This window comes from Saccopteryx leptura, chromosome 4 (genome assembly GCF_036850995.1).
Source record: "Saccopteryx leptura isolate mSacLep1 chromosome 4, mSacLep1_pri_phased_curated, whole genome shotgun sequence".
In the NCBI taxonomy this organism is placed as follows: domain Eukaryota; kingdom Metazoa; phylum Chordata; class Mammalia; order Chiroptera; family Emballonuridae; genus Saccopteryx; species Saccopteryx leptura.
The window spans coordinates 202,642,798-202,668,606 of record NC_089506.1 but is presented as its reverse complement, the minus strand read 5'-3'; positions in this window follow the sequence as shown (position 1 = coordinate 202,668,606).

The following is a 25,809-nucleotide window of genomic DNA, read 5'->3' as shown; positions in this document are numbered from 1 at the left end:
AGCCCAGTACTGGAGCATCTGCCCCAGATGGAGTTCCCAGGTGGATCCCAGTCAGGGTACATGCAAGAGTCTGCCTCACTATCTACCCTGCCCATCTAAAATAAAATAAAAAATTCTTATGTTGAAACTCAGAGTCATGGCATCAGGAGGCAGGACCTGTGAGTGGTAATTAGGTCATGTGGGCAAAGCCCTCATGAAAGGAATTGGTGCCCTAATAAGAGAGAACTGGTAGAACTCCTTTGCCCCTTCCATCATGAGGACACAATGAGGAGACAGTCATTTATGATCGAGAAAGTGGGCTCTCACCAGACACCAAATCTATCATTACCTTCATCTTGGACTTCCAGCCTTTAAAACTGTGAGAAAAAATTTCTGTGTTTAAGCCACACATTTTTTTTTTTGGTAATTTTTTCCAAATGGACTAAGACAAAGGCATTAATGAAATGCAAATAGAGTGTGGAACTTGGTTAATAATAACCTAACAATGTCAGCTGCTTAGCTTTGACGTATGCACCTGGTGCTATAAAAGAGTGACAAGGGGGAAACTTGGGAAGGGAGGACACTGGACGTCTTTGTACTATCTTTGCAACTTTTCTCTAAATCTAAAGTGTTGGGCAGATAAGTTATTTTATGCTCACTCTGTTAAAGATGGCCGCTGCTCTCACATGATGCTGCTCTCACTTGATGATGCTCTCACATGATACAGCTAATTGCCTTTCACGCTTGGGAAGGGGCTTGGTTATTCTAATGTGTGTTGGGGGAGGGCTTTCGCGCAGAAAAGTTTTAAAGGGAGGAGCTAGGAGGCCATTTTGAAGGCAGAGAGACCACGTTCTTGCAGAGAAGGGAGGAGCCCATGTTGTAGCAGGGCAGGGAGGCCACGTGGAGGCGGGGAGGCAACCAAGATGGAGGTGAACAGAGGTGGGGGGCCTTTGATTCTAGGAAATAAACGGAAAAAATGGGTTTTGGTGCCCGTGTGTTTTTAACTCGTTGGCCGGTTCAAGTCTAGAATAAGGGAAAATGGCCCACCAGTTCCTGGCTCAATTGTTTCTTTACAATCTGTCCAAATTAAATGCGAACCTAAACCTGCATGGGCCAGGTGGCTTTGAGGGTGGCCGCGACTACTGGCCTTACATAAAGCTATTCCAAAATTAAGTGATTATTTTAAAATAAAGATAATGCTACCTAACTTTTACAGATACTGTGTGATCATTGAAGATAACACCATAAGCCAAGTGCTCTGCACATAACCCAATAAAGAAGAGAGCTGTGATGAAACTGGCTTTCCATGAGCCCTGGGTACCTTTCCTCTCCCCACATCGGTGCCTTTCAACAGACATCAGTGTAGGGAATAGCGTGAGATCAGCAGCTTTCATCTCACCCTGAGTTCTCTTCTCCCTCCTCTGCTTCCTACCAAGCCATCCCTCCTCCCCAAGAAGAGAGCAGCAGAAGCCTTCCCACACAGCTATGACTACTTCTTGAGTAGCTTGGACCAAGATTTATTGTCAACAGCCCAGTAAGTAACAGCTGTTTGCATTTCTTATCCCTCTTATTGCCTCTTGAATGTCAAGCCTCTCAGCTAAAAGAGCATCCTTCATTTGGCTTTGCTTGCTTTAAGAATTATTTTTGCATGGCATTATCTCCAGCCACCCATCCTGCACTTCCACTCTGACAAGTCGGAGACAAATAGGAACGGAATGGCAGATTAATTCCACGTACTACCTAATTAATTAATTTAGCGCACATCTGATTGTCCATCATTGCTATTCTGGCTGAGCCTTTGCATTTCCCTTTCCCACTGCCCTTTGGCCTCGGTTTGTAAATAGGCAGTAATCGGAATTGAATTCGACTCCTGTCACTTCCTTCTGGGAGCCTCGCTGGAGGAGATGCCACCCCAGCATCATACCCCGGCATACAGACACATTTTCCCTCTTACCAGGGTTTCTAGATCCTGCTCTTGTTCCTCATTTGTAATCTTCCCCTGGTGGACTACCTGAATAAATTCAGCACCCTAGAGGTATGCATTTGTCATCAAAAGGTGACAGCAAAAGCACCATCACGGTGAAAAGCAACAGGAGGAGGGGAGAGAAAGGAGACCTGAGGGCACTCCCTTCCCGGTTAGAGTAAGAAGAATGAGGCATCTTGAAGAATCCTTGGTTGGGGCTTGCTGCAGAGACAAAGCAGGCAGTAGCCACCTGATTTTTGTTTCCTCTGCAGTCTTGTTCTGTTTTTAATACAGCTGTTCTGACTAAGCCATTATAAAGCTGAAATGCATGCCCAAAGAAAACACTGATTTATCCTGGGCCACGTTGAACACGATCTCCTGTCTACCTTCACAGATAGCTTTCCTTCCTGCCTCCCGCCTGCTGGGCTCCCTTTAAAGGGGATGAAAAAATGCCCGAAGGATGGCAGTGTGGACCCGCCCAGCGCGCCTGCGCGCTGACTGTGTTTATTTACCCAGCATGAAGTTTCCAGCAAAGTTCACCGAAGAGAAGAGCGACATTTCTGAACTAAGGATTTAGAGGAGGGTGGGGGTGATGCTGGCATTTCCATCTACGATGAGAAAGCAAAGGTTTTACAAAAACAAATATTCTTCTTTCAGACCTTTCCGACGCCTTCCTGCCGGAAGCTCAGCTCCCTGCAGCTGGGACCACATCGCTCTTGTTGCCCTGGCACCGGGCGGGAAATGGCAGCCCACGTGTACTGACAGCATCACGCCAAGTGCTCTCCACGTAGTAACTCATCAAATCCTTCCCATACGTCTAAAAGCTAGGAACTACTGTTACTCCCATTTTACAAATGAGGAAACTGAAGCCCAGAGAAGACATGTCCTAGAAACACACAGCTGTAGATGATGGAGACAGGATTCGGATTCAGGCAGTCTGCACACATTCTCCCTCAGAAAGCCTGCCCTGAGCTTTCCATTTGGGAGTGGCAAACTGTGGTATTGTATAAACAGAGATGAGGGTAAGGAGGGTAAATTCCCCAGCAAGCTGGAAAGAAAACAAATCACTGTCTATACAAAGCAAGCATCAGGCAAAAAAGCAAAAAATGAATTTCTAAAAAAAACACGTATTTTTTTTTGTTTGATCAATAGAACAAGAGGGAAATTAAAACTGCATCAAAATCCCAAGGTATAGTGATGAAAGGGAACAGATTTTTTTTCCTTTCCCTTCGGTATCAAACAAATTAATAGATTTCAGCTCAGGCAAATTCCACAAATGTCATGACAGAAGAGAGCAATATTCTGCCCCTTCCCAAGCCTGTCTACCTTTGAACATGCTGTTCCCTCTTCCAGGAATGCCTATCTCTCCTTCCCATTTGATAAGCTTGCTCTCACCCTGGAGACCCAATTTAGCTATGGCCCGCTTTATGACATTTTCTCCAACTCTCTGCTCTGTGCTTTCAAAGACTCTTGATTTCACATTCTCTGTTGTACTCATTATGCCTCATTGTGCCGAGATTACAAATGCAACTGCCACAGGACTAGCATGTGTAATGAAAGTGGATCAGGTGCATAGTAGGGAGTAGTGGGGAGTGGGGAACAGGGAAGAAACTAAGTGGAGAAGCTTAGCTTACTTAGCTCCAACCAACCACTGCCATCTGTGTGTACTGCTCCTGTGTTGCGAAAGATTTTTGAGTAGGTTGTTGTTTTTTTTAATTTCCCAAGAAAAACCAGTTGTAATAATTAATTTTTTGTGTCGAGTTGACTGGGCTAAGGGATGCCTTAGATAGCTGGTAACGGTCTGGGCGTGTGTGAGGGAGAGGTTTTTTTTTGGGGGGGGGGTTGTTTGTTTGTTTTTGTTTGTTTTGTTTTTTCTGAAGCTGGAAACGGGGTGACGCTCTACCGTGACCAGAGCCACTCTAGTGCCTGGGGCAGAGGCCAAGGAGCCATCCCCAGCGCCCGGGCCATCTTTGCTCCAATGGAGCCTTGGCTGCGGGAGGGGAAGAGAGAGACAGAGAGGAAGGAGGGGAGGGGGGTGGAGAAGCAAATGGGCGCTTCTCCTATGTGCCCTGGCCGGGAATCGAACCCGGGTCCCCCACACGCCAGGCCGATGCTCTACCGCTGAGCCAACTGGCCAGGGCCTGAGGGAGAGTTTTCAGAAGAGATTAGGATTTGAATCAGTAGATGGGCTGAACAATATCACTTTGCCAATGTGGCTCAGGCAATAGGACCTCAGATGGGACAAAGAGGTAGGGGAGGGGTAATTCTGCTCTCTCTGCTTGAACTGACGTGTCCGTCTGCTTCTGCCCCAGACATTGGCACTCCTGGCTCTGGAGCCTTCAGACTCAGACGGAAACTGACACCACTGCCCTGCCTGGTTCTCAAGCCCTCAGGTTGGGACTGGAACTCCACCAGCAGTAGCTGTCCTGGGCCTTCAGCCTGCAGACAGTGGACTCTGGGACTTCTCAGCCTCCGTAATCCCACAAGCCAATCTCTCATAATAAATATCTTTTCATGTTATCTATATACACACATATTTTATTGGTTCTGTTTCTCTGGAGAACCCCTACAAATTCACCAGGATTCCAGATTTTTGTGGGGAAATTATTTTATTTTAAACAATTTGGCATTTAATTTTTTAATGTTTGAAATACTGTCTAGGACAGTCACCGATAACTTCTGCCTACTGGTTAGTTGCTCAAGCGATTGCCTCCAATACTAAATATCAAGGCCTTAAAGGTTCCATAGCAGTTAAGAACATGGACCCACATTAAAATTATGATATTGCCAGTTGCCAGTCTCAGAGAGTTCAGTACATTACTTACCCTCTCTGTGCCTCAGTGTTTTCATCTTTCATAAATTTGGTGAAATAATAATACCAACCTCCTAGGGTTGTTGTGAGGAATCCATTAGCTAATATGAGCAAAGTCCTGAAAATACTGATTTGCACAGAGGATAAGTAGCATTAGTCATTAACATCATCATCGTTGTCGTCATCCTCATCACCACCATCATCATCAATATTACCAGTATTGACATCATCATCTTTACATCCTGCACAATGCCAGGCACATAACTGTCATGTATTAGATATTTATTAGGCTGAGTAATATTAATATTTCTATGATGGCCTAAAATTAAAATAATGAAATTCTCAAGGAGTTAGGAAACTTTAAATCTGACACAAGTTTTCCAGTCTCTTTAAGATCCCCCAGGCAAATTGGCTCTGTGGTCAGGTATCTTTCCAGATAATTGAGCAGGAACACAAATATATGTTAAACAAAATTATCTCTATGACTTAGATCTGTTACAACTCTTTCTTAATAAATCTGTCAGTAACAATGATAGAGAACTATCTAGCAGTGTGCCTCACTAAAATACTCACTGTCCCAGACTCCCTTGCAGCTACAGATGGCTATGTGATACCTTTCGGGCCAAGGAGATATAGCTGGACACCCCTTCTCAAGACAAAGATTCTCAAGGAAAAAGTGCTTTTGCTTTTCTTCCTTTATTCTCCCTTCTTTCTGCCTGGAATGTAGAAATAACACCTGGAAGCACAGAAGTCGTCTTGAGACCATGAGGACAAAATCTACCCACAAAATGCTGCGGAACAAGGAGGTAGACGGGCTTAGTTCTTAAATGACTTTCTTAAATACCTATTCAGTTAGTTCTACCATAATGCTTGTTTTAAATTTGTTCCTAAGTGATTGATATCGGAATCTGAGCAGAGTACAAATCTCACTTTCGCTTGTAATTTTATCCATGAGAAACATCAAGTTGCCTGACCTGTGGTGGCGCAGTGGATAAAAGCGTCGACCTGGAACACTGAGGTCGCCGGTTCAAAACCCTAGGCTTGCCCGGTCAAGGCACATATGGGAGTTGAAGCTTCCTGCTCCTCCCCCCTTCTCTCTCTCTCTCTCTCTCTCTCTCTCTCTCTCTCAATCTCTCTCTCTCCCCTCTAAAATGAATAAATAAATAAAAATAATTAAAAAAAAAAAAAAAAAGAAACATCAAGTAATGCAGAATACAGTGCTCAGCTGAACTGAGCCACATACCCTTCCAACATAAATTTCCCCAAAACTTCAGGTCTTTTTCAAGATAAAATGCCACACTTATGTATTTTTTAACCATTTAACATAAAAATATTCTACTATGTTTATTGTTTCTATCTTTTGTTAAGATGTCCCTGATGAAGTTTTTTAATGTAATGCCCCAACCCTATTTTTCCCATAAGCTTGTATAATTTTGAAGCAAAGTGATTTTTATGATTTATGTCCTATCATAGTAAAACTGACTGTCCCCTCTTTGGACTGCTTACTCCTGATCTTTTGCCACATTAAGAAAAAGTAACAATGGTTAAGCAACTATTTGTTACACGTGATCAAATGCATTCCCAATTGATACATTGACAAAAAATTTAGAATTAGAACCTCTGAGGTTTGTAAAGGGTGACAAAGGATCTCACCCAATGTATATTTGGGATACCAGGTCATTCGGGCCAAAAGGTGAAGGTGTTCTCTGATAAGTGTCCCTCTGGCTTCCCCTACCACATCCTGTGACCACATATGAATGGGAGACTATTGTGTTATGCTGGGAAGGGGAAAGGATTGATGGGAGAAGACTTTTGAACTTATAAAATCTTTGTTAAAGCCTCTCTCCCTGAGTAAGGCTTGGGCCAGGGTGTTTCATGAATCCCATGTTGTGGGATGCTCGAATTCTCCCCAAAGCTGTGAGAAGTTCTCCTGGGTGACTCAGGGAGTTTGAGGTTTTCCCCACTTCTGACACTACTCCACCCTCCTGACCACAGGTGCTAGTGACCTAAAAAGTACATCAAGGAAACTTCTGACATAGGTTTTTATCTGAGGATCAATTTTTTAGTAACTGATCCTCCTGAATAGCTGTTCAAGAAAGTCATTTAAGAACTAGTGAAAAGGCTACCTACACGGTTGTACCTGAACCCACTGTTCTCAACCCCATGACCTCACAGTTGTGTTAAGCTCTTAAGCTCCCTGGACATATGGGTCGGCCTCAACTCCCCAAGCCAGAGATGCCTGCCAGGCACCAATCCTTATCAGGAAATTCACCTTTATAGCTCTTATTCTTGTTTCTTATTGGTGGGGGAATAAGACACACAGACATCTGAGATTCTACAATATAAGAATGATCTCATCAGGATTTTAGGCATTTTTGACAAAGTCTTCATGAACAATGCATGCTGCCTATCTGAGTTCGCTTTCCAGCCCAGCTTTGGGTTCAATATGTGGCCCAAAATGCTCAAATTGTATAAATAGAACCAATCCCTTTAATTCTCTCAAATCAGTGGTCTTTGTTTTCATTTAAAATGCAGTAGCTACACGGGAGGACTGGGTCCCGGGGGCCATGACAGAATGATGAAATCAAAATGTCTCTTGTCCTGTCCTCCTATCTGTCCCACCAGCCTCCCCCTTCCCATTCTCAGCTCCCCCACCTTCCCCACCTGCCAGTCAAACCAGACAAGGGTGAATGATGAACGATGCCCATGATTAGTCCCCCATGCTGCTCCATTGGAGAGACTTTTTCTCACGAGGCAGACTGTGTCTCTAATAGTCAAGACAGCCTGTCCAACAGGACAGCCCTCAGTGGTTTGAGAGACAGAGACAAGGTGGGAAGGAAGGAAGACGGGCTGAGAGAACTGACAAAGTTGTTGGCCTCAGGAGTCCTTGAGTGAATAAATCCTGATTAAAGTCTCTCTGAAGGGGATGAGGGAGGACAGCCAGCAGCCTCTTTCCCTAAGTGGCTCCAAGTGAGTGCACTTTTAGAGATGGAAGGTGAGGAGTTTGATGATTTTCCCTTTGAGGGATGGAGTGGGAAAATGAAGCCATTTGCCATGGTCCCCCGCCCTCATATGACGTCTCTGATTTAATGTGCACCATCTCCCTGGGAGCAGAGTGACAGAAGCCTGTACTTCAAGGAGACCATTGCCCCAGGAGCTAAACAGAGCTTGTAGCCGACCCCACTGCTGGGGTGCACCTTCCTGCGTGCCGCTGACCATTAGGATTTCGTGTGGGAGTTGGGGGTGGGGAGTGTGGAATATACCCACATGAACGCAATTCATCTGTGAATAACTTTACATAATGGCCATTTTTTTTAAAGCCTGGCTGATGATTTAATTAAAAATTATAAAAATAATGTTTGGAAAGGATGGCAAAAAGTTTGAAAAAGGACCCATATTTTTATCTATAATAATAGAAAATCAATGACTAAAGTTTCAAAATGATAAATCAAAATGTTGAATAGCCATCATATTATTTAGAAATATGGAGGTAAGAAGGATGCTGTACACGCAGTGGAGAACCTCTGCTATCCAGTCATTTAAATCTGTCCATTAACTTATAGATCAAAGGCACACTCAGTACTTACACGGGATATATGGCACAGCAAAGACTCACCCACCATGAACTCTTCACTCTGGCTACAAATATCCATGTTTCTTGTCCACTCTTTTTCTTATGCCTGGAAATTGCTTTCTCCGTGTCTCCCTCTGGTGAAGCCCTATTCAAACCCTTGCCCTTAACAGAGTTAATCACTTCTTCCTCTGGTTCCCATAAAATGATGCTCAGTCCTCAATTTAGCAGTAGGTAACTCTACTGGAGTATCATTTCACACTGGCTATGTGATTGGCTCTGGAAAGGGTTGGAGAAGGGTTGGAGAAGCAAGCCCAGCCAATCAGAGCCAAAGAGAGGCAGTTCCAACACACTTGTTGGAAATGTTGGGAAATAACCTCTTTCCACTACAGTTACTAAAAGAAGAGAATATGGACTTATATTTGCTGACAGTTGTCTTATCCCCAGTGGGAAAACTTGACTGAGTGAGGCCAACACAGAAAAGAAGCCAAGAGACAGAACAAGACATATATTTTTATTGTGGCAAAATAAAATGTAGCATTTTAAAGTATGCAATTCAGTGGCATTTAGTACACTTACAATGTTGTGCCACCATCACTAGTTCTAGAATGTTTTTATCATCCCAAAAAGAAACCTACTACCTGATTAGCTGTCATTCCCTACTCATTAGCTCTCCCACCAGACCCTGGTAACTATATACTAACCTACTTTCTGTCTTTATAAATGTCCTATTTAAGGTATTTCATATAAGTAGACCCATACAATACTTGTCCTTTTATGTTAGGCTTATTTCACTTAGCTTAATGTTTTCAAGGATCATTCATGTTGTAACATGTATCAGAACTTTTATGACTAAATAATATTCTATTGTGTGTATATGATACAGCTTGTTTACCCATTCATTTATTAATGGACATGAGTTGGTTTCACAATTTTGTATATTAGTATACAAGTGTCTGTTTGAGTTCCTGTTTTCAATTTGGGGAGTATATATCTAGGAGTACAAATGGTGGTTCATATGGCAATTCTCTTTTCCTTCTGAGACCCCCCTAAACTGTTTTCCAAGGAAGCTGCACTATTTTCCATTCTCACCAGCAATTCACAAGGGTCCTAATTTCTCCACATCCTCACCAATACTTATCATATGATTATTATTATTATCATTACTATTACCATTCTAGTGGGTGTGAGGTTGCATTTTTTTTAACAGGAGAGTCAGAGAGAGGGATAGATAGGGACAGACAGGAACAGAGAGAGAGAGAAGCATCAATCATCAGTTTTTCGTTGCGGCACCTTAGTTGTTCATTGATTGCTTTCTCATATGTGCCTTGACCGCGGGCCTTCAGCAGACCAAGTAACCCCTTGCTCGAACCAGTGACCTTGGGTCCAAAGCTGGTGAGCTTTTTGCTCAAGCCAGATGAGCCCGCACTCAAGCTGGCGACCTCGGGGGTCTCGAACCTGGGTCCTCTGCATCCCAGTCCAATGCTCTATCCACTGTGCCACCGCCTGGTCAGGCTGAGGTTGCATTTTATTGTAGTTTGGATTTGCATTTCCCTACTAACCAATGGCACTGAGCATCTTTTCATGTGCTTTTTGACCATTTTTTCATGTGACTTCTGGCCATCTATTTTCTCTGGATAAATATCTTTTCAAATCTTTTGCCCATTTTTTTAATCAGGTTGTTTGGAGAGACACCATCTTAATGACATCATTTGAACCCTGGGTCCAGTCATGCCTGAAGTCTTGTCCTAGTCAATTACAAATCAATATATTTCCTTTTCTGATTCAGCTATGTTCAATGTGTCTGTGTCACTCGCAACCAAAAACTCCTGATAAATAGGCCAAGTCTAAGGCAACAAATCTGAATTCAACCTATCACCCAAGTCACCAGACAGTGGCTCATTAAGTGAATTGCTCCTGCAGTTGTATTTGTTTCTGCCAGAATCTTGTTGTTGTTGTTGTTTTAATCAGTGACCAACTTTTTAAAATTAGGGCAATTTTTTAAGGGTAGTAAAAATACTCTATATAATATTATAATAATAAAATATATGGCCCTGGCCAGTTGGCTCAGCAGTAGAGCATCATCTCAGCATGTGGAAGTCCCAGGTTCAATTCCTAGTCAGGGCACATAGGAGAATCAACCATCTGCTTCTCTATCCATCCCCCTACCCCTTCTCTCTCTCTCTCTCTCCATCTCTCTTCCCCATCCACAGCCATGGCTCTAATGGTTTGAGCCAGTTGGTCTTGGACACTGAGGATGGCTCCATGGCTTCAACCCAGGTGCTAAAATAGCTTGGTTGACAAACAACAGAACAGCAGCCCCAGATGGACAGAATGTCGTCCTATAGAAAGGGTTGGGAGAAGGGAGCTTGCCAGGTGGATTCCAGTCAGGGTACATGCAAGAGTCTGTCTCTCTGCCTCCCTACTACCCTGTCTCTCATTTAATAAATTAAATAAATAAATAAATATTATTATACTGTCATCCAAATCAATAAAAAGTACACCAACAGTGAATCCTTAGGTAAACTATGGACTTCAAGTAGGTTTGATGTGTCAATGAAGGACCACCCTTGGGAAATAATGTCCCTCTCTGGTGAGTGATGTTGATAATGAGGTAGGTTGTGCACGTGTGGGGGAAGAGGAGATATGAGAGAAATTTTTGTACCTTCCTCTCAATTTTGTTGTAAACCTAAAACTGACCCCAAAAGTAAATCCTTTTTTAAAAAAATTAGAGAGTTTTAATTATAACCTGAAGAATGACAGTGAGCTGGCCCAAGCAGAAGCTGTCTGCTTAGGCATATCGAGTACTCTCTGGTCCATGAAAGTCCTGCCTCTTCCATTTCATTAATGGAGCTTCCTGTCCAGCCCCTTCAGGATTTTGAGTTTGCAATTCCTGACTTACAAGATGTGTAAATTTAGCCAAGTCTCTTAACTTTCTCTTTTCTCAGTGGTTAAAATGAGAGTTATAATACTTCAAAGGTTAATATATGGTTTAGGTACCAAGTAATAACAATTATCATTGCTATTTATTATCATCATTACTGATGACTAAAATTGTGGCAGACACATTCTTAGGGTGGTCCCCATCATCACCGCCTCCTGGTGTTCACATATTGTGTGTCCTTCTCCCGCAAGTGTAGAAATGACTTGCAACTTGCTTATAACCAGTAGAATATGGCCAAGTTGACAGGCTACCCATGAATACCTGATATAACCTTGTAGCTCCTGTTCTGCTGGAGTCTTTCTCTCCTTTTTTGGCTTTGGAGGAAAGAGTGGTACTGTCGAGGAGCTCCAGGTCGGGAGGAATTAGAGGCAGCCTCTGTGAGCTGAGGACAAGCCACTGAAGCCCTTCACCTCATAGCAAGGAACTGAATTTTTCTAACAACCTTGTGAGCTTGGCAACAACCTCGTGAGCATTGGATGAAATGACAGCCTCGGCTGACACCTTGATTGTAGTCTTAGAGGACACAGCCATGCCACGTCTAAAGTCTTGACCCAGAGAAACTGTGAGATAACAGATTTGAGTTGTTCTTTTTAAGCTGCAAAATTTGTTGTAATATGACTGTGGAGCAAAAGATAACTAGTACATTAAGTATTAATGCACCAAGTATTAATACATCAAATGTTAAGTGATAACACATTAAGTATTAACGTATTAAGTATTAAAATACATGAACTCAGAGGAAGAGTATAGAAGAGATGGTCTGGATTAGAAGGAAGAGGGGGGGAAATGACTTGTAAGAGATTTCTAATAATTCCAGAACTGCAATCGGTCAACACAGACAAGCACCACAAAATGCTTCATTTCCCCAGTTTCCAAGGCTGCTTTGCCTCCTTTCTGATTCTCCCCAAGCAAGCACTGCTTTAGACTGTCAATGAGAAGTTCCATGCAAATGAGACATCACCCCAGAAAAGATGGATGATCCCAGGGTTGGAGAGCAAAGAAGAAATCTTATTCAGTGGATTCTAACCAAGGCACTTATGAAACCAATATTTCAGGCCCTAACTTGTAATAAAACACCCAGCTAAAGCTTGATAAAGTGCATCGCTGGAGAAAGGAAAGAGAGGGAGAGAGACAGTCCCTATCTCAAAGCTGCAATACAACCACATTTGAAGCTGTAAGTCCAGAGATTAATGGCTCCTCACAGCCATGAATACATATTTTTTTCTCTTTGATGAGTCCTGGGGGACAGGAATCTGGTTATAATTGGATGTGCTGCGATATTACTTTTCATTTACGGCCACAGAATCTAGAAAATTAAAAGGAATAACATAAGTTTGAGTGCAGTGGTGACTGAAAATGGCGCCCACCACTGTGCCAGCACCCTGGCACACTGTGCCAGCTCTTCCTACTCCCTCTCCCTTCTTTTGCCTGGCACCTGCTCTGGGGGAAAATGGGGTCCTTGAACAGGGGCAGGCACTGAGAGATTGCAACTACCACCCATCCTTTGGCTGACATTCAAGGCAGGGCACATACATTCTTCAGCTTCTTCTCTGTGTTGTGCCCATCTCAGATTATGACATAATTATCCAAGCTCAGGAGTCGAGAGAAACAGAAACTCTAATTTCTCTTGCCTTATCTCTGCTACCTCCTTCTCAGTCTCCACAGTGGCATAAATGGTCAGCCCCCAGACCCTCAGCTTTACTTGTTCCCATGACATCCTCTCTGTGAACGCATTTATCAACCAAGGAGGATACTAAAGAAAATAATAAATGTACAATGCATCGCACCTAGCACCTTGTGCATTGCAGGGGCTTAATAAATGGGCTGCTTGCTCCCTTCACTCCTTCTAACCCTGGCTCACTCATATTCTTATTGAAATGCTCCAGGGTTGGACCCTAACTCTAATCCAGCAGTTCTCAAAGTGTGAAGTGGACCAGCAACATCAGCACCACCTGAGAGCATGCTAGACATGCAAATTCTCGACCTTGGTGCAGACCTGCTGAATCTAAAACTCAGAAGGTGAGGACCAGCAATCTGAGTGTTAACAGCCGAGAGATAACCACTACTCTAATCTCTTTTAATGCCTGATGAATCCTTCCTGTCAATTCCCTTTCCAACAAATTCTAGATTTACTGGAATTGATTCTGGAAGAACAGAAGGCCGGTTGTCATAGTTTAGAAATCTATTTGAGAGATTTTGCTAGCTACATATGAGTTGTGAGAGGCTTTCATTTGAATACTAATTTATTGATGAATTACTCTCTAGCTCCACCCTGTGGAACTTTTATGTTTATACATACCTGCATTCAGAGGTGTGTTGGTAAGAGTTTCAACAACTGGCTCTCTGGGAATAAGATGCCCTGGTGTATAGCATTTGCCAATTATCATGGTGTAAACACTCCCCCTGTGGCCTATGTCAGGCCACCAATATGACATCACCACATGCAGAGGTGGGAAAAGACACATACTGTTGGCTCTTGCAAGCCAGCATCCGCTGGTTCCAGCACTTCACAGCCTGCTTTCCAACTACAATAGAACCAAAATTTTGCATTTCGGTAGAGAATATGTCTTCAGCTCCTCTGGCATTGCCTTCCAAGGGTCCTACCGGGGAAGGAGGAACGTTTAAGCCTCAGGACTTAGGGGACTACAACTCTCCCCAACAGTTCTGCCTCTTCATGCCAGCCCCAGGAGAGGAAGACTCGCTGTGATTGGATGAGACAGTCAGTGGGGCACATTTGACTACTCCGCAGGGTACTTTGATAAAGACAGACCTGTCCCCTTTCTCCTCTGTGCCCATGCAGGGTGGGCGTGAACCCCTTCCCCCTTCTATTTCTCTTTCCCTCTCGTCAGGCAAGAGGCCAAAGCAGCACCTGGCTCCTCCTCCGACGGCTGCTGGCATCTGTGGTCCCAGAGTGGCTCACACACCAGACGTAATGAATTCTAGGGAGTACATCCCAGGAAGCACTTTGACTCTCATACCTGGACACACACACAGGAGAAGCCCACTTCTGTGGGGACAGAGGGAAGAAGGCACCAGGCACTCCGTCTACCATAAGGCAGCCCACACTTCACTGCCCTCTTGACAATTGTCCTTGGGGGAGGGGGGATGAAGCAACTTTAGCCATAAACCCTAAAGCTCTAAACCTTAGCTCACCGCTTTGAAAAGAACAAGTACTTCGTTCTTTACAGGATAAGAGCCTAGGTTTAGTGTCAGACAGACCTGAGCTGAAATCCCACTCTACCACTTATGAGCCAATGGCTCTTGAACAACCACTCAACTGTTCTGACCCCGTTTCCTCATCTATAAAATAGTAATAGTAAAAGCTACCTTTCAGAAAGGATTTGAGTTGAATGAGATGAGGCAGCTAGATTGGTGTCTGGTAGATAGTGAGTGCTCCATAAATGAGACACTTTATAAGTTTGTTTCATGGTGTCTGGAGCCAAAAGGCTCAAGTTTAGCCCAGTGTCTCAAGTGCAGCCCTTTAAGAGCTCTTCAGTCCTAAAGACCCTGGATGTCTCCCCTGCCAAGCCCTTCCCCAAGACCTGACAAGCCCTGTCAGGGAAGGTGGGCCCCACAGTGGCCAGCCCAGTCCACGTGGTAGCTGCAATACAAATCCCCCCACGCCAAGCCCAGCCCATTCAGGCCAAGATTTCCTCTACACAAGTAATTTGTGTCAGAGACCATTCTCTCCACCATTTAGCAAACCTCTTTCCAGGACAAGGAAGTAGGCCAAGTCTAAGTTCTCTGCCTCTTTGTTTAAGGGCAAATCAAGGGATGCAGCTGAACATTAGTTACCGTGTACTTGACATGTAAAGATATCCTCATATAAGGACGGGTGTGCCCAAGGGCCTAGAAGGAAGTCAAGGGTGGTAAAGATAGATTCTGGTGTTTCTCACTAACCATGTACAGGAATCCCCCAGGTAGCGTGTTAAAATGCAGATTCTTCTGACAACAATACAAACAGACAGCCAACTAAATGGGAGATGATATTTTCAAACAACAGCTCAGATAAGGGCCTAATATCCAAAATATACAAAGAACTCATAAAACTCAACATCAAACAAGCAAACAATCCAATAAACAAATGAGAAGAGGACATGAACAGACACTTCTCCCAGGAAGAAATACAAATGGCCAACAGATATATGAAGAGATGCTCATCTTCATTAGCTATTAGAGAAATGCAAATCAAAACTACAAAGAGATATCACCTCACACCTGTTAGATTAGCTATTATCAACAAGACAGGTAATAACAAGTGTTGGAGAGACTGTAGAGAAAAAGGAACCCTCATCCACTGTTGGTGGGAATGTAAAGTAGTCCAACCATTATGAAAGAAAGTATGGTGGTTCCTCAAAAAATTAAAAATAGAACTACCATATGACCCAGAAATCCCTCTACTGGGAATATACCCCCAGAACTCAAAAACACTGGTACGTAAAGACACATGCAGCCCATGTTCACTGCAGCATTGTTCACAGTGGCCAAGACACGGAACAACCAAAAAGTCCTTCAATAGATGACTGGATAAAGAAGATGTGGTACATATCTACTATGGAATACTACTCAGTCATAAGAAATGATGACATTGGATCATTTACAACAACATGTTTGGACCTTGATAACATTATACTGAGTGAAATAAGTAAATCAGAAAAAACTAAGAATTATATGATTCCATACATAGATGGGACATAAAAATGAGACTCAGGGACATGGACAAGAGTGTGGTGGTTACCAGGGGTGGGGAGGGGAAGGGAGAGGGTGGGGAGGAGAGGAGGGGCACAAAGAAAACCAGATAGAAGGTGACGGAAGACTATATGACTTTGGGTGATGGGTATGCAACATAATCAAATGTCAAAATAACCTGGAGATGTTTTCTCTGAACCTATGTACCCTGATTGATTAATGTCACCCCATTAAAATTAATTTAAAACATGCAGATTCTTTTTTTTTCTTTTTCCAAGTAAAAAGAGGGGAAACAGATAAACAGATTCCTGCATGTGCCCAGACCGAGATCCATGCACCTGGGGCCATGCTCACAACCAAGCTATTTTTAGCACCTGAGGTAGAGGCTTCACAGAGCCATCCTCAGTATCTGGGGCTGATGTGCTTGAACCAATCGAGCCATAGCTATGGGAGGAAAAGAGAGAGAGCGAGAGAAAGATGGGGGTAGGTGGGGAGAAGCAGATGGTCACTTCTCCTGTGTGCCCTGACCAGGAATCAAACCTGGGACATCCACATGCTGGTCTGACACTCTACCACTGAACCTGGCCAGGGCCAAAATAAAGATTCTAATACAAAAAAAAATCTGAGGAAGAGCCTGACATTCTGCATTTCTATCAACTCCCAGGTGAGGCCAATGCTGCAGGTCCATGGGCCATAATTTTAATAGTCAAGTATTGAGCAGTAATGAAACTGCAGGCTGAGAGACTGAGGAACTACCAGCCTGCAGGGTATAAAGCCCCAGTAGACTGACTTCAAAAACAAATGAGGTTCTCTAGCACCTCATTGTAAGGGAAGCATTTAGAAAATGAGAAAAGTTTGGCTCCTGACTATATAAAAACTTCAGGAAGATAAAGTTAAACTTAACTGTGTTTTTCTATTTCTATCGTTAAAAATTATTGGTGTGCAAATTCCATCTTTTTCTTTTATGACTCCATGCTTTTGTTACCATGACATAACCCAGTCATAAATTATACTTATTGTGATTTTGAATCTAATTTGGAATTTTCTTTTATATTATAATCATGCTTAGAAGGATATGCAAAATCAATATATCATGCTTTTGTGTTTTATTAGTTAGGGTTTAAATACATTTGTTCATTTGACTACTCACTGATTGCATTCTTAAAGATAATCTATGGTAATGCTATTTTTCTCTCCCACACACAAAATATTTTAAGGCCATAGAATTTGGTGATAAATAGTGACTCCCATTAGAAACCCATGCATCAGTGATTCCTTTGAAGAATTTTTTAAAATTGACCCTTCAAAAATGCTATAATGTGGTTGTGTCTATGTAACATCAAAAACAGCTGTAGCCAAACTGTTTTGTCTACACTGAGCCGACTCTTGAGATAGTTACATATTTGAAGACATAGAGGAAAAAGCACCCTCGAAAATGACTGATTTTTCCCTTCACAGTCTGCCCACGAGTAAAGATGGGGACCATACCAAATAACAGATCAGGAGTTAAAGCATCCAAATAAAGAAGCCAGCCAAAGCCACAAAGTACCCAGACATCCTGATGAAATTACAGTCCACTTCACCCTAATTAGTGACAGCCTCCAACAGAATCCAGTCCAGAGCTAGAAATAGAGGCTAACACCACCAGGCCGGTTCTACATCAGAGATGATGATTCTGTCAGGTTTAAAGTAGAACTGGGCTAATTCTGTTGCAATGTGACCCAAATTTAAAAAGTGGAATGGATTATTTCAGAAAACAGGGCTCTACTGTGAGGGAACCCCAGATCTATCAGTCAATTATTGTCACAATAATGTTGCGTACTCATGCTCCCCTCCCCCAAATCTCAGTGGCTTACAAAAACAAGTACTTTTTGTGTGTGTTCATGGGTCTGTTGATCAGATAGTTTGGCTGATCTAGGCTGCAACCAGGAAGCTGCCTTGGCTCCAAGCTCTAAGTTCCTTCAGTTCAAGTTTGCTCCGGGGCCCAAACTGAAGGATTCATGGTTTCATGGTCACTAGAATGCAAGAGGACACGTTCTACTACACAAGCACATTGCAAGCCTCCACTCACATGACAGGCTCTACAATCCCACTAGCCAAAGCAAATGACACAGTTGAACTCAAAGTCAGGAAATGGGGTCAAGGATGGAAGAATCAGGACCACTAATGTAATCTACCACACTAGATGCACCAGTGTTTATCTTATTTTCACTGTCCTCCCCACACACACACAATAGTCTTTTTGGACTTTTTCCCCCTAATCTCCCCTCCTGTCTTGAAATGTTAATACTACAGAGATCCTGGGTGAAAATTTTGGTACTGTGTTTATATCTGTGTTTTATACATAAAAAGCATAAGATTTATTTATACACCACCCCAAACCAGGATTTGTCCCCTTGGAGGCAAGGGTGACCCTGTTGAGAATGCATGAGATGCTGCTTACCAGAAGTAAAAGGAAAGGCCGCTCATTCGTTTCCGCCCAATGTCGCAATTGAAGCCCGCCTCCACGGCTTGGGGGAAAGGAGAAGCCTGCCACACGTTTTTACTCCCCATTTGTTGTGCACTTCTACTCAAGCGCCCTGTGACCTGGCTTTCATGTTGACAAGCACCATTTTCTTTATTTAAAGAAATCGTCTTAGGCATGAAAGCCTCTCAAATACAACAGGAATGTTATTACCGGTTTGCCCAAGTTTGCCTGCTTCTCAACCAACCAGCGAATCAGAGCACTGATCCTGCTGTTGCTACCAAGATCCTGGCTGCAGCTGGAAGTGTCGTCTTCTATTAGAGTCAACACAGTTTTCATCTAACTTCAGAGCATGCTACAAATGCCCAGTGTGATATCACTAAATTAATATTAGAGTCTAATTCTCCTTAAATAAAAACACTACCATTTTTCATATTAATTACAACAGTGATTAATGTGTTTACAAGCGCATCACAGAGACAGTAAAAAATGTCTCTGCATCAGTTAGGAATTACATTCAGCAGTGGCTAGTGACAAATCCCTAAAAGATAACAATGGCTTAAACAAATTCAGGGTTTATTATTTCACCCAGAGGTATACAGAAGTAGATGTACATTATGAAATTAAGCTTCTGCTTTCTTTCTCCACTGTTATCCTTAGCACATGGCTTCCATCCTCAATGTTGTCACAGTTAAAAACTGGCTGATAGAGCTCCAGATATCACATCCACGCACCAGGCAGAAGAAAGGGGGAAAGCTGGAAGGGCAACGGGTGTGTGCATTTCAGCTGATTCCATTGAGTTCATTTATTTTAGGTGCTACTGATGTTATTTCTGTGTACCGTCTAAAATGATTTCATGTACCATGGGAGGAACATGTTACATGCTTTGGCCATAAGAACATGGTGCAAAATTGTTGCTCTTGAGTCTGAGTGCTCTGAAACACTTCTCTTCCCCCTATTGTGGTGTCCTTCATTCTCTCCGAGGCCACCTGCCCCTCACCAAAGTGTGCAGTTACTGTGTCATGACATTCTTTGTCAAAGACTTGGGTCAACTGCAGAAGGAAACGTTGATGTAGGAAGGAAAAGTTTAAAGTCTTCACTACTAGGGCTTTTCCTTGAGTTGCAAAAGAAAGTCACCTAAAAATACAAACCCTTCTCAAGGAGCAAGTCCTTCACGTGCCATCCTCCCTGCACTTGACCTGGCTTACCCAAAATCGGGTCTGCAATTCTCTCGCAAAATTCTTCTTCATATCTCTCTGTTCAAATCTTTATCACCTTCCTGGGAAAGGAGAGCCACTATTTTCTTTAAAAGTAAAGAACACCCTCCCTGGACCTCACTTTCTCTCCCCAGTTTGCAGTGCCCTAACTAAGGCTGAATCAGTTAGCAGCTATAGAAGAGACTGTTAGTTGCCTTACAAATTTCCTCTCTTCTCTAATAAAAGAAACTCAATTTTGGCTCAGAGGACTATGTGATCAGCAAAAGGAGTATTTTCTGGCCTCTCTTACCACTGGAGCTAGTCAAAATTATATAAGAATAAGTTGTTAGGTGGAGTTTCCAGGGAGGCTTCTTAAAGAAGGTTGATTTATCTAGAAACTATACCTTTTCCCCTTCCCCCTTGCTTTCTATTGCCTGCCTGGAAAAGTTGACGTGATTGCAAGAGTGCCAACAGCTATTTTGAACTATGAGACACTCTGCCTATGACAACCTACATTGTGGTAGAGCAAAAAAATATATAAGAAGTACAGTATATATCCTTGATGACCAAAAAGCCACACTACCAATTATAAATTCCTACCTCTGAACAAGGAAAATAAATAGCTCTCTTTGTTAAACCACTGGTTTTTTTGGTTTTCTTTTACATGCATCTGCTAAATCTTTTCCTAACTGATACAACAACCCCCAGCTTAAAGATCTCATTTTGAATGTGAGTGAATTCACTAACTCGGGGGCTCTCAAACCTTGGCATGCATCAGTCACTGGTTGGCTTGTTCCTGATTTGGTCCTTCTGAGGTAAGCCTGAAGATCTGCACTTCTAACCAGCGCCAGGTAAGGCTGACCGTGCTCCAAGGACCACACTTTGAGAAACATTAAACCGGCTCGTTCCTAATTTTTTAGGTAATTTTCTTCTTCAAGGCTGAGAAGAAAACAAGCCACTTGGAACTGAATCATTCTTGTCTTTCTTTTTCTGTTTTTTTGGCCCAAGAATTCTTTCCCCAGACATAATAAACTGTACCTTTTGCCTGAATTTTTTCTTCTTTGGCAGCCTGTCCCTCCCAGTCTATGAGTGTAAGAACCCTTGCTAACTCACTCACATGGATCCGTGGTCCTGGTGGAGACCTACGCCATTAACACAAGTCCACAATTTGTGATCCCTTTTCCTTCTACATCTTCTCTTCTCCTTTGATCTTCAGTGCCAGGGTTTTCACAGACCATAGTTCAAAATTTCATTGCAAAAAAAACCGGTGTTCATGTTTATGGCTTTGGTTTTGCCATTTTCTTTTGCATTTGAACATTATTGTACATATTTTTTCTTCTAGCATAGTATTTTGACTCATTATCTCCATAGTAAGTCAGTTTACCCATGACCAAACATGATATTTTTCCCCTTAAGACCCTCTCCAGTTGACCTAAATGTTTTTTATCTTCTAGAGGATTCAAACCAATAATAATGTATCATTCGACTTTTTTTTTTTTTTTTTTTTTTTAACACCCAGCATCCATTCTCCTGTATTTTTATGATAACATTCTGGTTTCCACTTAAAAATTACCTCCCCTAACTCTTAGCCCCTCGCTCACATGGGACACAGCCATAGCCAATGGTGGCCCATACTCTTTTTGTTTTGGGCTAAATTGTGCCCCCTCCCCAAATTCATGTTAGAATCCTAACCCTTAAAACCTCAGAATGTGAGTGTATTGGAAGATGAGGTCTTTAAAAAGGTAATTAATCTAAAATGAGGTCATTCATGTGGGCCCTAATCCAATACGACTGGTATCCTTATAAGAAGAGGAAAGTTGGACACAGACACAGAAAAAGGAAGACCATGTGAACACAAGAAGAACTCAGCCATGTATAAGCCAAGGAGAGAGGCCTCAGAAGAAACCTACTGACCTCTCAATCTCATACTTCTAGCACCCAGAATCATAAGGCAATAAAAGACTGTGGTTTTGTGATAGCAGCATGAGAAAATGAATACACCCCTAGCCCATGGGTTGGCAAACATTTTTCTCTAAAGGTCCAGACAATAAATATTTTAGGTTTTGTGAGTCATACAGGCTTTGTTACAACTACTCAACTCTACTATTGCAGCATCAGTGCAGCCATAGGCAACCCTCAAAAATGAATGAGTGTGACTGTGTTCCAATAAAACTTTATTGACAAAAATAAGCAGGTTGTCCTTGTACTGTGACTTTCTGTCTCCTGCCCTAGAAGACTGCTTCAGGAGTAGATATGTGACTGAGTCCTAATCAATTGGCATAATTCCATTCCTTTAGCCAGAATGTTTCAGTGTCCAATGAGAGAATCTCTCAGAGCTTCCTCCAAATTAAAGGGAAAAGATACTTTCAATTTTTAGTAATGAGAATGTGCAGATGCAGCTGTTGTTTTCAGAATAAAACCCAAAGTCCTTTGTATGATTCCCAGGCATCCTGAACTTCAGGCACAGACACCTGCCATCTTTCACCTCTTTTTACCAGAGATCAAAATTCAGTAGGTGCATATAAATTCATAAAGAACAAATAAGCAGTAATCAACAATTTAACTTTTTTAAATAAATGGTCTTGGCTGCTGGCTTGAACCAAGTCAACTGGAAACTATCAATTGCACTATTTGAAAACAACCTAAAATAATATATCATGCTGTATTTACCTGGCACTGATGTAATAGGAGTTTTAAGGAATAACAAGACCCTGGGGAATATGTGAGAGTGAAGTCATTTATCCAGATCCTCTGAGAATGCCCAGAAACAAAGCAACTTTAAAAACACATCTGGTCAATAATAAAGGAGATTCTGCGCTGGCTGAATTTTTTTCCTCCAACTAATTTATGAGATTTTAATGTATATCATCAGCGAGAAAATTCAACATAGCTCTTCAGTATGGGTCAGAGGGAAGAAAATATTGAAGTTTTAAAAATTAAAAAATCAAAAATTAGGAAATATTTTTCAGATTGATATTTTTTTTATAGTAATTATTAATGAAATCAGAAAGAAGCTGACTAAAGTCAAACAGGTCTTGGTAGGGGTGTTAGAGCAGACCAAGTTATACTGCAGTAATAAATATCGAAATCTCAGGGGATTTATACAAGTTTATTTCTTTTTCCACCCTCCATGTTGTAGCTGCTTCCATTTGTGGCACTTCACTGCAACGGATGCTTCACTCTAGAGGGAGAAAGAACATGGAGAGTCAAACACTGGCTCTCAAAGGTTTTCACGCAGGAGTAAGAGATGAAATTTCTACTCCCACCCAACCCATTGGCCAGCACTAATCACATGGGTTTGTCCACTATGGGAGGCTGGGAAATGTAGTCTTTTAGGTGTCAAGGAAGAGAGGGGTGGGAAATAGTGACTACTACATAGTGGGATACCTTCCAGAAGGGATAAAAGGGAGCAACAGATTTCCTGCAAACCAATGAGAAGGAAGCAAAGAAGAATAAGGGATGCCCTAAATGAAAGAAGGGAGACTGAATTCAGTTGCTATTCAGTTCAGTTGTTCTTCAAAATGTACCTGTATACCACCAGAGCCTGCCCATGACACTGTTCACTGACCTGTAGTATAAGGGGAAAAAAACGAGAAACATGTTATTAAAAAGCTATTGACATTTTGGTCCTCCATAATTGCTAAGTTGACAATAATGAATGACCTTCCTACATTTTTTTATTTTTGGTTTTAAAATGTCATTGCTTTTGTGAATTGATGGTGATCATAGTTAGAAATTGCTTATCTAAGTCCTCACTTGGCAAAATAAAAAGTTGGCAACCACCCATAACTTTCCCCCTTTTTTAGAAAAGTTACTGCATCCATCTGTACAATAAAATTCTGGGAGCCACTGATCCAGTTAATGGTCATGCCTAGATCTTGCCTCAGCTGTGTAAGGAAATGTACTTTTTGAGCACTGCTCTTCACTGTTTATCATGTTCCTTCATTCTTCTCTTACAGCAACAAAAGGAAGGCATTATTATCCCAAATTTACCATAAGGTAAGAGAGACTCCAAAGAAACTGCTCCAAAGAAACGGCTATAATTACTCATTTGTTCTACTTTTCAGCCCTATAACAAATCCCTTATCCCATATTATTCCTGTGGCTTTGCTTCTCTGATTGACCTCTGGCTGGTACACACAGGGATCCTCATCTCAGGGCCTGATTCTAGGAATCTGACTTCAGACAAAGTGCTTCAATAATGGGCTATGTGTTTTACCAAGACCACATGGTTAATTAAAGCAATGCTGCACCTCAGTCCAGATCTGCATGGCTGGAGTCCGTGTTCTGTTCCCAGAGCACACTGCCACTTGAGATACTGAGCTACCCCAAAAGAGTGAATTAAGAGGAACTTTGGGGTCATAATCATCTGGTGTATATTGGCAGAAATCCCACAAGATGTATAAGAATATTTAATACTGAAGTCCATTAATTAGGAACACTCCGCCTGTACACTGGCCACAAGAATGAGTTACCATGGTAGAGAATCACATAGCAGCACATCTGAGAGCAGAAACTGACTAATTCTCAGCACAGGTGCTCATGTCGAATATTGATAGCTGGTCTGATGTCAAAATAGAGTATCTCTGACTCTTCCTACACCAGCAGGTGTTTCTCACTCCCAGTGTGCAAAATGTATGTGCCTTCTTAGACTGTAAAAATAGACACCTCTTACATTTCTCTATAGGAACACTTAGAAACAAACAACATTTGGAAAGCAGCGTACGACTTATACGAAGTTGTTCCACTTTACAAGGGATTTGCTAAGTCTAATGTGGGAGCATAGATATTTGTATATTCATAAATTTCTGGTGCTGATGTATTTAAAATTCACTGTTCCTGAGAAAGACAGGAAGAGACAGGACAACTGTGAATAGCATTGCTTTTTTTGAAAGTTCTCCACTAAACAGATTTGTAAATATCCAAATTGCTCTATGTTGTCAACACCCTAAATATGATGAATTAAGATTAAAATTTCAAACTTTAAGTAAAATATTGGGAAAAACTCAAATAAAATTTGATTTTTCTTTTTTAAGTATTACTACCAAATGAGGAGATTTTTATACCAAACATTTTCCTTCTATACAAATTTCTAACTATCCCTCCTATATTTAGACTCTATTCTCAGTAGGTGAAAATAAGTTCTACAGATCATAAATTATTTTAAAATGACTTTTATTCTGGGACTTCAAAAAACAGATAGGGCCCTGGCCGGTTGGCTCAGCGGTGGAGCGTCGGCCTGGCGTGCGGGGGACCCGGGTTCGATTCCCGGCCAGGGCACATAGGAGAAGCGCCCGTTTGCTTCTCCACCCCCCCCCCCCTCTTCCTCTCTGTCTCTCTCTTCCCCTCCTGCAGCCGAGGCTCCATTGGAGCAAAGATGGCCCGGGCACTGGGGATGGCTCCTTGGCCTCTTCCCCAGGCGCTGGAGTGGCTCTGGTCGCAGCAGAGCGACGCCCCAGAGGGGCAGAGCATCGCCCCCTGGTGGGCAGAGCATTGCCCCTGGTGGGCGTGCCGGGTGGATCTCGGTCGGGCGCTTGCGGGAGTCTGTCTGACTGTCTCTCCCCGTTTCCAGCTTCAGAAAAATACAAAAAAAACCAAAAAACATTAAAAAAAAAAAAAAAAAAAAAAAAAAAACAGATAGGATTTGTTTTCTTTTAAGTGCTCTGTCACTTGGGCCTCATAGTCCATTGTCATAAAATAGCACAGATCTTATTATTCATAGGCAGCATTTTGGTGGAATAGGTAACTAAATGTGGAAAGATTTGCTTCCTTAGAATTATGATTCATATTGAAGGCCTATAAAAGGTACTAAAGCATAAGGAAAAAGAATCATTTATCCTAAAGATCAGAGAAAAAACATAAATTTAAATTTTTTTCTGAAAGACCAGAATTTTTAAAAATATGTTTTTGGTAAATAGTAAGTAATTTTATATCTATCTAGCTATAGGTAGATAGAAAGAAATTAAAAAATTAGAAAGAAAGAAAGAAAGAAAGAAAGAAAGAAAGAAAGAAAGAAAGAAAAGAAGGAAAAAAGAAAGAGTCAAGAAAGAAAAAGAGTGAAAAGAGATAAAGGCAAAAAAATAACATTTCTTTAAAAAGAATTTAAAGTCTAAGAATAATTAAAATTCACACTGGAGATATAAGGACACTGTAGAAAACTTGCAGAGAACAAACTTGATAAACTCAAAATT